Source organism: Leptidea sinapis, chromosome 29, assembly GCF_905404315.1.
Source record: "Leptidea sinapis chromosome 29, ilLepSina1.1, whole genome shotgun sequence".
Taxonomy (NCBI): Eukaryota; Metazoa; Arthropoda; class Insecta; order Lepidoptera; family Pieridae; genus Leptidea; species Leptidea sinapis.
The window spans coordinates 12,365,099-12,379,281 of record NC_066293.1 but is presented as its reverse complement, the minus strand read 5'-3'; positions in this window follow the sequence as shown (position 1 = coordinate 12,379,281).

Sequence of the window (14,183 nt, the reverse complement as noted above, 5' to 3'; positions counted from 1 at the left end):
AAATTTCAATGAGGGAAAGATCTGAGTTAAGAGTTACGATGAGGATAAGATCTCAGTAAAAATAACGATGAGGGTAAGATCAAAGTTAAGAGTTACGATGAAGGTAAGATCTGGGTTAAGAGTTACGATGAGGATAAGATCTCAGTTAAAATTACGATGAGGGTAAGATCTGAGTTAAGAGTTACGATGAGGATAAGATCTGAGTTAAAAGTTACAATTAGGATAAGATCTGAGTTAAGAGTTACGATGTGGATAAGATCTGATTTAAAATAACGATGAGGGTAAAATCTGAGTTAAGAGTTACGATGAGTATAAGATCTGAGTTAAAATAACGATGAGGCTAAGATCTGAGTTAAAAGTTACAATGAGGATAAGATCTGAGTTAAGAGTTACGATGAGGATAAGATCTGAGTTAAAATAACGATGAGGGTAAGATATGATTAAAGAGTAACGATGACGATAAGATCTGAGTTAAAATTACGATGAGGGTAAGATCTGAGTTAAAATTACGATGAGGGTAAGATCTGAGTTAAAAGTTACGATGACGATAAGATCTGAGTTAAGAGTTACGATGAGGATAAGATCTGAGTTAAAAGTTACGATGAGGGTAAAATCTGAGTTAAGAGTTACGATGAGGATAAGATTTTAGTTAAAATAATGATGAGGGTAAGATCTGAGTTAAAATTACGATGAGGGTAAGATCTGAGTTAAGAGTTACGATGTGGATAAGATCTGAGTTAAAATAACGATGAGGGTTAGATCTGAGTTAAGAGTAACGATGAGGATAAGATCTCAGTTAAAATTACGATGAGGGTAAGATCTGAGTTAAAATTACGATGAGGGTTAGATCTGAGTTAAGAGTTACGATGTAGATAAGATTTGAGTTAAAATAACGATGAGGGTAAGATCTGAGTTAAGAGTTACGATGAGGGTAAAATCTGAGTTAAGAGTTACAATGAGGATAAGATTTATGTTAAAATAACGATGAGGATAAGATCTAAGTTAAAATAACGGTAAGAGTATGATCTGAAATAAGAGTAACAATGAGGATAAGATCTGAGTTAAAAGTTACAATGAGGGTAAGATCTGAATTAAGAGTTATGATGAGGATAAGATCTGAGTTAAGAGTTACGATGAGGATAAGATCTGAGTTAAGAGTTACGTTGAGGGTAAGATCTGAGTTAATATAACGATGAGGGTAAGATCTGAGTAAAGAGTAACGATGAGGATAAGATTTGAGTTAAAATAACGATGAGGGTAAGATCTGAGTTAAGAGTACGAAGAGTATGAGATCAGAGTTAAAATTACGATGATGGTAAGATCTGAGTTAATAGTATCGATAAGGGTAAGATCTGAGTTAAGAGTTACGATGAGGATAAGATCTTAGTTAAAATAACGATGAGGGTAAGATCTGAGTTAAGACTAACGATGAGGATAAGATCTGAGTTAAGAGTTACGATGAGGGTAAGATCTGAGTTAAGAGTTATGATGAGGATAAGATCTAAGTTAAAAAAAGGATGAGGGTAAGATCTGAGATAAGAGTTACGATGAGTATGAGATCTGAGTTAAAATAACGATGAGGGTAAGATCTGAGTTAAGAGTTCCGATGAGGATAAGATCTGAGTTAAAATTACAATGAGCGTAAGATCTGAGTAAAGAGTTACGATGAGGGTAAGATCTGAGTTAAGAGTAACGATGAAGATAAGGTTTTAGTTAAAATAACGATGAGGGTAAGATCTGAGTTAAGAGTTACGATGAGGATGAGATCTTAGTTAAGAGTAACGATGAGGATAAGAACTGAATTAACAAAAACGATGAGGATAAGATGTGAGTTAAGAGTTACGATGAGGATAAGATCTGAGTTAAGAGTTACGATGAGGGTAAGATCTGAGTAAAGAGTAACGATGAGGATAAGATCTGAGTTAAGAGTTATGATTAGGATAATACCTCAGTTAAAATAACGATGAGGGTAAGATCTGAGTTAAGAGTAACGATGAGGTAAAGATTTGAGTTAAGAGTTACAATGAGGGTAAGATCTGAGTTAAAATATCGATGAGGGTAAGATCTGAGTTAAGAGTTACGATGAGGATAAGATCTGAGTTAAGAGTTAAGATGAGGGTAAGATCTGAGTTAAGAGTTATGATGAGGATAAAATCTGAGTTAAAATAACGATGAGGGTAAGATCTGAGTTAAGAGTTACGATGTAGATAAGATTTGAGTTAAAATAACGATGAGGGTAAGATCTGAGTTAAGAGTTACGATGAGGGTAAAATCTGAGTTAAGAGTTACAATGAGGATAAGATTTTAGTTAAAATAACGATGAGGATAAGATCTGAGTTAAAAAATACGATGAGGGTAAAATCTGAGTTAAGAGTTACGATGAGGATAAGATTTTAGTTAAAATAATGATGAGAGTAAGATCTGAGTTAAAATTACGATGAGGGTAAGATCTGAGTTAAGAGTTACGATGTGGATAAGATCTGAGTTAAAATAACGATGAGGGTTAGATCTGAGTTAAGAGTAACGATGAGGATAAGATCTCAGTTAAAATTACGATGAGGGTAAGATCTGAGTTAAAATTACGATGAGGGTTAGATCTGAGTTAAGAGTTACGATGTAGATAAGATTTGAGTTAAAATAACGATGAGGGTAAGATCTGAGTTAAGAGTTACGATGAGGGTAAAATCTGAGTTAAGAGTTACAATGAGGATAAGATTTTAGTTAAAATAACGATGAGGATAAGATCTGAGTTAAAATAACGGTAAGAGTATGATCTGAAATAAGAGTAACAATGAGGATAAGATCTGAGTTAAGAGTTACGATGTGGATAAGATCTCAGTTAAGAGTTACGATGTGGATAAGATCTGATTTAAAATAACGATGAGGGTAAGATATTAGTAAAGAGTAACGATGACGATAAGATCTGAGTTAAAATTACGATGAGAGTAAGATCTGAGTTAAAATTACGATGAGGGTAAGATCTGAGATAAAAGTTACGATGACGATAAGATCTGAGTTAAGAGTTACGATGAGGATAAGATCTGAGTTAAAAGTTACGATGAGGGTAAAATCTGAGTTAAGAGTTACGATGAGGATAAGATTTTAGTTAAAAAAACGATGAAGGTAAGATCTGAGTTAAGAGTTACGATGTGGATAAGATCTGAGTTAAAATAACGATTAGGGTTAGATCTGAGTTAAGAGTAACGATGAGGATAAGATCTCAGTTAAAATTACGATGAGGGTAAGATCTGAGTTAAAATTACGATGAGGGTAAGATCTGAGTTAAGAGTTACGATGAGGGTAAAATCTGAGTTAAGAGTTACGATGAGGATAAGATTTTAGTTAAAATAACGATGATGATAAGATCTGAGTAAAAATAACGGTAAGAGTATGATCTGAAATAAGAGTAACGATGAGGATAAGATCTGAGTTAAAAGTTACAATGAGGGTAAGATCTGAATTAAGAGTTATGATGAGGATAAGATCTGAGTTAAGAGTTACGATGAGGATAAGATCTGAGTTAAGAGTTACGATGAGGGTAAGATCTGAGTTAAAATAACGATGAGGGTAAGGTCTGAGTAAAGCGTAACGATGAGGATAAGATTTGAGTTAAACTAACGATGAGGGTAAGATCTGAGTTAAGAGTTACGATGAGGATGAGATCTCAGTTAAAATTACGATGAGGGTAAGATCTAAGTTAAAATTACGATGAGGGTAAGATCTGAGTTAAAATAACGATGAGGGTAAGATATGAGTAAAGAGTTACGATGAAGGTAAGATCTGAGTTAAGAGTTACGATGCGGGTAAGAGCTGAGTTATAAGTTACTATGAGGATAAGATCTGAGTTAAAATAACGGTGAGAGTAAGATCTGAGTTAAGAGTAACGATGAGGATAAGATCTGAGTTAAAAGTTACGATGAGTATAAGATCTGAATTAAGAGTTATGATGAGGATAAGATCTGAGTTAAGAGTTATAATGAGGATAAGATCTGAGTTAAGAGTTACGATGAGGATAAGATCTGAGTAAAAATAACGATGAGGCTAAGATCTGAGTTAAAAGTTACGATGTGGATAAGATCTGAGTTAAAATAACGATGAGGGTAAGATCTGAGTTAAGAGTTACGATGAGTATGAGATTTGAGTTAAAATAACGATGAGGCTAAGATCTGAGTTAAAAGTTACAATGAGGATAAGATCTGAGTTAAGAGTTACGATGTGGATAAGATCTGAGTTAAAATAACGATGAGGGTAAGATATGAGTAAAGAGTAACGATGACGATAAGATCTGAGTTAAAATTACGATGAGGGTAAGATCTGAGTTAAAATTACGATGAGGGTAAGATCTGAGATAAAAGTTACGATGACGATAAGATCTTGGTTAAGAGTTACGATGAGGATAAGATCTGAGTTAAAAGTTACGATGAGGGTAAAATCTGAGTTAAGAGTTACGATGAGGATAAGATTTTAGTTAAAATAACGATGAGGGTAAGATCTGAGTTAAGAGTTACGATGTGGATAAGATCTGAGTTAAAATAACGATGAGGGTTAGATCTGAGTTAAGAGTAACGATGAGGATAAGATCTTAGTTAAAATTACGATGAGGGTAAGATCTGAGTTGAAATTACGATGAGGGTAAGATCTGAGTTAAGAGTTACGATGTAGATAAGATTTGAGATAAAATTACGATGAAGGTAAGATCTGAGTTAAGAGTTACGATGTGGATAAGATCTGAGTTAAAATGACTATGAGGGTAAGATCTGAGTTAAGAGTTACGATGTAGATAAGATTTGAGTTAAAATAACGATGAGGGTAAGATCTGAGTTAAGAGTTACGATGAGGGTAAAATCTGAGTTAAGAGTTACGATGAGGATAAGATTTTATTTAAAATAACGATGAGGATAAGATCTGAGTAAAAATAACGGTAAGAGTATGATCTGAAATAAGAGTAACGATGAGGATAAGATCTGAGTTACAAGTTACAATGAGGGTAAGATCTGAATTAAGAGTTACGATGAAGGTAAGATCTGAGTTAAGAGTTACGATGAGGATGAGATCTCAGTTAAAATTACGATGAGGATAAGATCTGAGTTAAGAGTTACGATGAGGATAAGATTTGAGTTAAAATAACGATGAGGGTAAGGTCTGAGTAAAGAGTAACGATGAGAATAAGATTTGAGTTAAACTAACGATGAGGGTAAGATCTGAATTAAGAGTAACGATGAGTATGAGATCAGAGTTAAAATTACGATGATGGTAAGATCTGAGTTAATAGTATCGATAAGGGTAAGATCTGAGTTAAGAGTTACGATGAGGATAAGATCTTAGTTAAAATGACGATGAGGGTAAGATCTGAGTTAAGACTAACGATGAGGATAAGATCTGAGTTAAGAGTTACGATGAGGGTAAGATCTGAGTTAAGAGTTATGATGAGGATAAGATCTAAGTTAAAAAAACGATGAGGGTAAGATCTGAGATAAGAGCTACGATGAGTATGAGATCTGAGTTAAAATAACGATGAGGGTTAGATCTGAGTTAAGAGTTCCGATGAGGATAAGATCTGAGTTAAAATTACACTGAGCGTAAGATCTGAGTTAAGAGTTACGATGAGGGTAAGATCTGAGTTAAGAGTTACGATGAGGATAAGGTTTTACTTAAAATAACGATGAGGGTAAGATCTGAGTTAAGAGTTACGATGAGGATAAGATCTTAGTTAAGAGTAACGATGAGGATACGAACTGAATTAACAAAAACGATGAGGATAAGATGTGAGTTAAGAGTTACGATGAGGATAAGATCTGAGTTAAAAGTTACGATGAGGATAAGATCTGAGTTAAGAGTTATGATGAGGATAATACCTCAGTTAAAATAACGATGAGGTTAAGATCTGAGTTAAGAGTAACGATGAGGAAAAGATTTGAGTTAAGAGTTACGATGAGGGTAAGATCTGAGTTAAAATATCGATGAGGGTAAGATCTGAGTTAAGAGTAACGATGAGAATAAGATCTGAGTTAAGAGTTAAGATGAGGGTAAGATCTGAGTTAAGAGTTATGATGAGGATAAAATCTGAGTTAAAATAACGATGAGGGTAAGATCTGAGTTAAGAGTTACGATGAGGATAAGATCTGAGTTAAAATTTCAATGAGGGAAAGATCTGAGTTAAGAGTTACGATGAGGATAAGATCTCAGTTAAAATTACGATGACAGTAAGATCTAAGTTAAAATTACGATGAGGGTAAGATCTGAGTTAAGAGTTAGGATGTGGATAAGATCTGAGTTAAAATAACGATGAGAATAAGATCTAAGTTAAGAGTTACGATGAAGGTAAGATTTAAATTAAGAGTTACGATGAGGGTAAGATCTGAGTTAAGAGTAACGATGAGGATAAGATCTGAGTTAAAATTTCAATGAGGGAAAGATCTGAGTTAAGAGTTACGATGAGGATAAGATCTCAGTAAAAATAACGATGAGGGTAAGATCAAAGTTAAGAGTTACGATGAAGGTAAGATCTGGGTTAAGAGTTACGATGAGGATGAGATCTCAGTTAAAATTACGATGAGGGTAAGATCTGTGTTAAAATTACGATGAGGGTAAGATCTGAGTTAAGAGTTACGATGTGGGTAAGATCTGAGTTAAAATAACGGTGAGAGTAAGATCTGAGTTAAGAGTAACGATGAGGATAAGATCTGAGTTAAAAGTTACGATGAGTATAAGATCTGAATTAAGAGTTATGATGAGGATAAGATCTGAGTTAAGAGTTATAATGAGGATAAGATCTGAGTTAAGAGTTACGATGAGGATAAGATCTGAGTAAAAATAACGATGAGGCTAAGATCTGAGTTAAAAGTTACAATGAGGATAAGATCTGAGTTAAGAGTTACGATGTGGATAAGATCTCAGTTAAGAGTAACGATGTGGATAAGATCTGAGTTAAAATAACGATGAGGGTAAGATATGAGTAAAGAGTAACGATGACGATAAGATCTGAGTTAAAATAACGATGAGGGTAAGATCTGAGTTAAAAGTTACAATGAGGATAAGATCTGAGTTAAGAGTTACGATGAGGATAAGATCTCAGTTAAAATAACGATGAGGGTAAGATCAAAGTTAAGAGTTACGATGAAGGTAAGATCTGAGTTAAGAGTTACGATGAGGATGAGATCTCAGTTAAAATTACGATGAGGGTAAGATCTGTGTTAAAATTACGATGAGGGTAAGATCTGAGTTAAGAGTTACGATTTGGATAAGATCTGAGTTAAAATAACGATGAGGGTAAGATATGAGTAAAGAGTTACGATGAAGGTAAGATCTGAGTTAAGAGTTACGATGAGGGTAAGAGCTGAGTTATAAGTTACTATGAGGATAAGATCTGAGTTAAAATAACGGTGAGAGTAAGATCTGAGTTAAGAGTAACGATGAGGATAAGATCTGAGTTAAAAGTTACGATGAGTATAAGATCTGAATTAAGAGTTATGATGAGGATAAGATCTGAGTTAAGAGTTATAATGAGGATAAGATCTGAGTTAAATTTACAATTAGGATAAGATCTGAGTTAAGAGTTACGATGTGGATAAGATCTGAGTTAAAATAACGATGAGGGTAAAATCTGACTTAAGAGTTACGATGAGTATGAGATCTGAGTTAAAATAACGATGAGGCTAAGATCTGAGTTAAAAGTTACAATGAGGATAAGATCTGAGTTAAGAGTTACGATGTGGATAAGATCTGAGTTAAAATAACGATGAGGGTAAGATATGATTAAAGAGTAACGATGACGATAAGATCTGAGTTAAAATTACGATGAGGGTAAGATCTGAGTTAAAATTACGATGAGGGTAAGATCTGAGATAAAAGTTACGATGACGATAAGATCTGAGTTAAGAGTTACGATGAGGATAAGATCTGAGTTAAAAAATACGATGAGGGTAAAATCTGAGTTAAGAGTTACGATGAGGATAAGATTTTAGTTAAAATAATGATGAGGGTAAGATCTGAGTTAAAATTACGATGAGGGTAAGATCTGAGTTAAGAGTTACGATGTGGATAAGATCTGAGTTAAAATAACGATGAGGGTTAGATCTGAGTTAAGAGTAACGATGAGGATAAGATCTCAGTTAAAATTACGATGAGGGTAAGATCTGAGTTAAAATTACGATGAGGGTTAGATCTGAGTTAAGAGTTACGATGTAGATAAGATTTGAGTTAAAATAACGATGAGGGTAAGATCTGAGTTAAGAGTTACGATGAGGGTAAAATCTGAGTTAAGAGTTACAATGAGGATAAGATTTTAGTTAAAATAACGATGAGGATAAGATCTGAGTTAAAATAACGGTAAGAGTATGATCTGAAATAAGAGTAACAATGAGGATAAGATCTGAGTTAAGAGTTACGATGTGGATAAGATCTCAGTTAAGAGTTACGATGTGGATAAGATCTGATTTAAAATAACGATGAGGGTAAGATATTAGTAAAGAGTAACGATGACGATAAGATCTGAGTTAAAATTACGATGAGAGTAAGATCTGAGTTAAAATTACGATGAGGGTAAGATCTGAGATAAAAGTTACGATGACGATAAGATCTGAGTTAAGAGTTACGATGAGGATAAGATCTGAGTTAAAAGTTACGATGAGGGTAAAATCTGAGTTAAGAGTTACGATGAGGATAAGATTTTAGTTAAAATAACGATGAAGGTAAGATCTGAGTTAAGAGTTACGATGTGGATAAGATCTGAGTTAAAATAACGATTAGGGTTAGATCTGAGTTAAGAGTAACGATGAGGATAAGATCTCAGTTAAAATTACGATGAGGGTAAGATCTGAGTTAAAATTACGATGAGGGTAAGATCTGAGTTAAGAGTTACGATGAGGGTAAAATCTGAGTTAAGAGTTACGATGAGGATAAGATTTTAGTTAAAATAACGATGATGATAAGATCTGAGTAAAAATAACGGTAAGAGTATGATCTGAAATAAGAGTAACGATGAGGATAAGATCTGAGTTAAAAGTTACAATGAGGGTAAGATCTGAATTAAGAGTTATGATGAGGATAAGATCTGAGTTAAGAGTTACGATGAGGATAAGATCTGAGTTAAGAGTTACGATGAGGGTAAGATCTGAGTTAAAATAACGATGAGGGTAAGGTCTGAGTAAAGAGTAACGATGAGGATAAGATTTGAGTTAAACTAACGATGAGGGTAAGATCTGAGTTAAGAGTTACGATGAGGATGAGATCTCAGTTAAAATTACGATGAGGGTAAGATCTAAGTTAAAATTACGATGAGGGTAAGATCTGAGTTAAGAGTTACGATGAGGATAAGATCTGAGTTAAAATAACGATGAGGGTAAGATATGAGTAAAGAGTTACGATGAAGGTAAGATCTGAGTTAAGAGTTACGATGCGGGTAAGAGCTGAGTTATAAGTTACTATGAGGATAAGATCTGAGTTAAAATAACGGTGAGAGTAAGATCTGAGTTAAGAGTAACGATGAGGATAAGATCTGAGTTAAAAGTTACGATGAGTATAAGATCTGAATTAAGAGTTATGATGAGGATAAGATCTGAGTTAAGAGTTATAATGAGGATAAGATCTGAGTTAAGAGTTACGATGAGGATAAGATCTGAGTAAAAATAACGATGAGGCTAAGATCTGAGTTAAAAGTTACAATGAGGATAAGATCTGAGTTAAGAGTTACGATGTGGATAAGATCTGAGTTAAAATAACGATGAGGGTAAGATCTGAGTTAAGAGTTACGATGAGTATGAGATCTGAGTTAAAATAACGATGAGGCTAAGATCTGAGTTAAACGTTACAATGAGGATAATATCTGAGTTAAGAGTTACGATGTGGATAAGATCTGAGTTAAAATAACGATGAGGGTAAGATATGAGTAAAGAGTAACGATGACGATAAGATCTGAGTTAAAATTACGATGAGGGTAAGATCTGAGTTAAAATTACGATGAGGGTAAGATCTGAGATAAAAGTTACGATGACGATAAGATCTTGGTTAAGAGTTACGATGAGGATAAGATCTGAGTTAAAAGTTACGATGAGGGTAAAATCTGAGTTAAGAGTTACGATGAGGATAAGATTTTAGTTAAAATAACGATGAGGGTAAGATCTGAGTTAAGAGTTACGATGTGGATAAGATCTGAGTTAAAATAACGATGAGGGTTAGATCTGAGTTAAGAGTAACGATGAGGATAAGATCTTAGTTAAAATTACGATGAGGGTAAGATCTGAGTTGAAATTACGATGAGGGTAAGATCTGAGTTAAGAGTTACGATGTAGATAAGATTTGAGATAAAATTACGATGAAGGTAAGATCTGAGTTAAGAGTTACGATGTGGATAAGATCTGAGTTAAAATGACTATGAGGGTAAGATCTGAGTTAAGAGTTACGATGTAGATAAGATTTGAGTTAAAATAACGATGAGGGTAAGATCTGAGTTAAGAGTTACGATGAGGGTAAAATCTGAGTTAAGAGTTACGATGAGGATAAGATTTTAGTTAAAATAACGATGAGGATAAGATCTGAGTAGAAATAACGGTAAGAGTATGATCTGAAATAAGAGTAACGATGACGATAAGATCTGAGTTAAAAGTTACAATGAGGGTAAGATCTGAATTAAGAGTTATGATGAGGATAAGATCTGAGTTAAGAGTTACGATGAGGGTAAGATTTGAGTTAAAATAACGATGAGGGTAAGGTCTGAGTAAAGAGTAACGATGAGAATAAGATTTGAGTTAAACTAACGATGAGGGTAAGATCTGAATTAAGAGTAACGATGAGTATGAGATCAGAGTTAAAATTACGATGATGGTAAGATCTGAGTTAATAGTATCGATAAGGGTAAGATCTGAGTTAAGAGTTACGATGAGGATAAGATCTTAGTTAAAATGACGATGAGGGTAAGATCTGAGTTAAGACTAACGATGAGGATAAGATCTGAGTTAAGAGTTACGATGAGGGTAAGATCTGAGTTAAGAGTTATGATGAGGATAAGATCTAAGTTAAAAAAACGATGAGGGTAAGATCTGAGATAAGAGTTACGATGAGTATGAGATCTGAGTTAAAATAACGATGAGGGTAAGATCTGAGTTAAGAGTTCTGATGAGGATAAGATCTGAGTTAAAATTACACTGAGCGTAAGATCTGAGTTAAGAGTTACGATGAGGGTAAGATCTGAGTTAAGAGTTACGATGAGGATAAGGTTTTACTTAAAATAACGATGAGGGTAAGATCTGAGTTAAGAGTTACGATGAGGATAAGATCTTAGTTAAGAGTAACGATGAGGATACGAACTGAATTAACAAAAACGATGAGGATAAGATGTGAGTTAAGAGTAACGATGAGGATAAGATCTGAGTTAAAAGTTACGATGAGGATAAGATCTGAGTTAAGAGTTATGATGAGGATAATACCTCAGTTAAAATAACGATGAGGTTAAGATCTGAGTTAAGAGTAACGATGAGGAAAAGATTTGAGTTAAGAGTTACGATGAGGGTAAGATCTGAGTTAAAATATCGATGAGGGTAAGATCTGAGTTAAGAGTAACGATGAGAATAAGATCTGAGTTAAGAGTTAAGATGAGGGTAAGATCTGAGTTAAGAGTTATGATGAGGATAAAATCTGAGTTAAAATAACGATGAGGGTAAGATCTGAGTTAAGAGTTTCGATGAGGATAAGATCTGAGTTAAAATTTCAATGAGGGAAAGATCTGAGTTAAGAGTTACGATGAGGATAAGATCTCAGTTAAAATTACGATGACAGTAAGATCTAAGTTAAAATTACGATGAGGGTAAGATCTGAGTTAAGAGTTAGGATGTGGATAAGATCTGAGTTAAAATAACGATGAGAATAAGATCTAAGTTAAGAGTTACGATGAAGGTAAGATTTAAATTAAGAGTTACGATGAGGGTAAGAGCTGAGTTAAGAGTTACTATGAGTATAAGATCTGAGTTAAAATAACGGTGAGGGTAAGATCTGAGTTAAGAGTAACGATGAGGATAAGATCTGAGTTAAAATTTCAATGAGGGAAAGATCTGAGTTAAGAGTTACGATGAGGATAAGATCTCAGTAAAAATAACGATGAGGGTAAGATCAAAGTTAAGAGTTACGATGAAGGTAAGATCTGGGTTAAGAGTTACGATGAGGATGAGATCTCAGTTAAAATTACGATGAGGGTAAGATCTGTGTTAAAATTACGATGAGGGTAAGATCTGAGTTAAGAGTTACGATGTGTATAAGATCTGAGTTAAGAGTTACGATGAGGATAAGATCTCAGTTAAAATAACGATGAGGGTAAGATCAAAGTTAAGAGTTACGATGAAGGTAAGATCTGAGTTAAGAGTTACGATGAGGATGAGATCTCAGTTAAAATTACGATGAGGGTAAGATCTGTGTTAAAATTACGATGAGGGTAAGATCTGAGTTAAGAGTTACGATTTGGATAAGATCTGAGTTAAAATAACGATGAGGGTAAGATATGAGTAAAGAGTTACGATGAAGGTAAGATCTGAGTTAAGAGTTACGATGAGGGTAAGAGCTGAGTTATAAGTTACTATGAGGATAAGATCTGAGTTAAAATAACGGTGAGAGTAAGATCTGAGTTAAGAGTAACGATGAGGATAAGATCTGAGTTAAAAGTTACGATGAGTATAAGATCTGAATTAAGAGTTATGATGAGGATAAGATCTGAGTTAAGAGTTATAATGAGGATAAGATCTGAGTTAAAAGTTACAATTAGGATAAGATCTGAGTTAAGAGTTACGATGTGGATAAGATCTGAGTTAAAATAACGATGAGGGTAAAATCTGAGTTAAGAGTTACGATGAGTATGAGATCTGAGTTAAAATAACGATGAGGCTAAGATCTGAGTTAAAAGTTACAATGAGGATAAGATCTGAGTTAAGAGTTACGATGTGGATAAGATCTGAGTTAAAATAACGATGAGGGTAAGATATGATTAAAGAGTAACGATGACGATAAGATCTGAGTTAAAATTACGATGAGGGTAAGATCTGAGTTAAAATTACGATGAGGGTAAGATCTGAGATAAAAGTTACGATGACGATAAGATCTGAGTTAAGAGTTACGATGAGGATAAGATCTGAGTTAAAAAAATACGATGAGGGTAAAATCTGAGTTAAGAGTTACGATGAGGATAAGATTTTAGTTAAAATAATGATGAGGGTAAGATCTGAGTTAAAATTACGATGAGGGTAAGATCTGAGTTAAGAGTTACGATGTGGATAAGATCTGAGTTAAAATAACGATGAGGGTTAGATCTGAGTTAAGAGTAACGATGAGGATAAGATCTCAGTTAAAATTACGATGAGGGTAAGATCTGAGTTAAAATTACGATGAGGGTTAGATCTGAGTTAAGAGTTACGATGTAGATAAGATTTGAGTTAAAATAACGATGAGGGTAAGATCTGAGTTAAGAGTTACGATGAGGGTAAAATCTGAGTTAAGAGTTACAATGAGGATAAGATTTTAGTTAAAATACTGATGAGGATAAGATCTGAGTTAAAATAACGGTTAGAGTATGATCTGAAATAAGAGTAACAATGAGGATAAGATCTGAGTTAAGAGTTACGATGTGGATAAGATCTGATTTAAAATAACGATGAGGGTAAGATATTAGTAAAGAGTAACGATGACGATAAGATCTGAGTTAAAATTACGATGAGAGTAAGATCTGAGTTAAAATTACGATGAGGGTAAGATCTGAGATAAAAGTTACGATGACGATAAGATCTGAGTTAAGAGTTACGATGAGGATAAGATCTGAGTTAAAAGTTACGATGAGGGTAAAATCTGAGTTAAGAGTTACGATGAGGATAAGATTTTAGTTAAAATAACGATGAAGGTAAGATCTGAGTTAAGAGTTACGATGTGGATAAGATCTGAGTTAAAATAACGATTAGGGTTAGATCTGAGTTAAGAGTAACGATGAGGATAAGATCTCAGTTAAAATTACGATGAGGGTAAGATCTGAGTTAAAATTACGATGAGGGTTAGATCTGAGTTAAGAGTTACGATGAGGGTAAAATCTGAGTTAAGAGTTACGATGAGGATAAGATTTTAGTTAAAATAACGATGATGATAAGATCTGAGTAAAAATAACGGTAAGAGTATGATCTGAAATAAGAGTAACGATGAGGATAAGATCTGAGTTA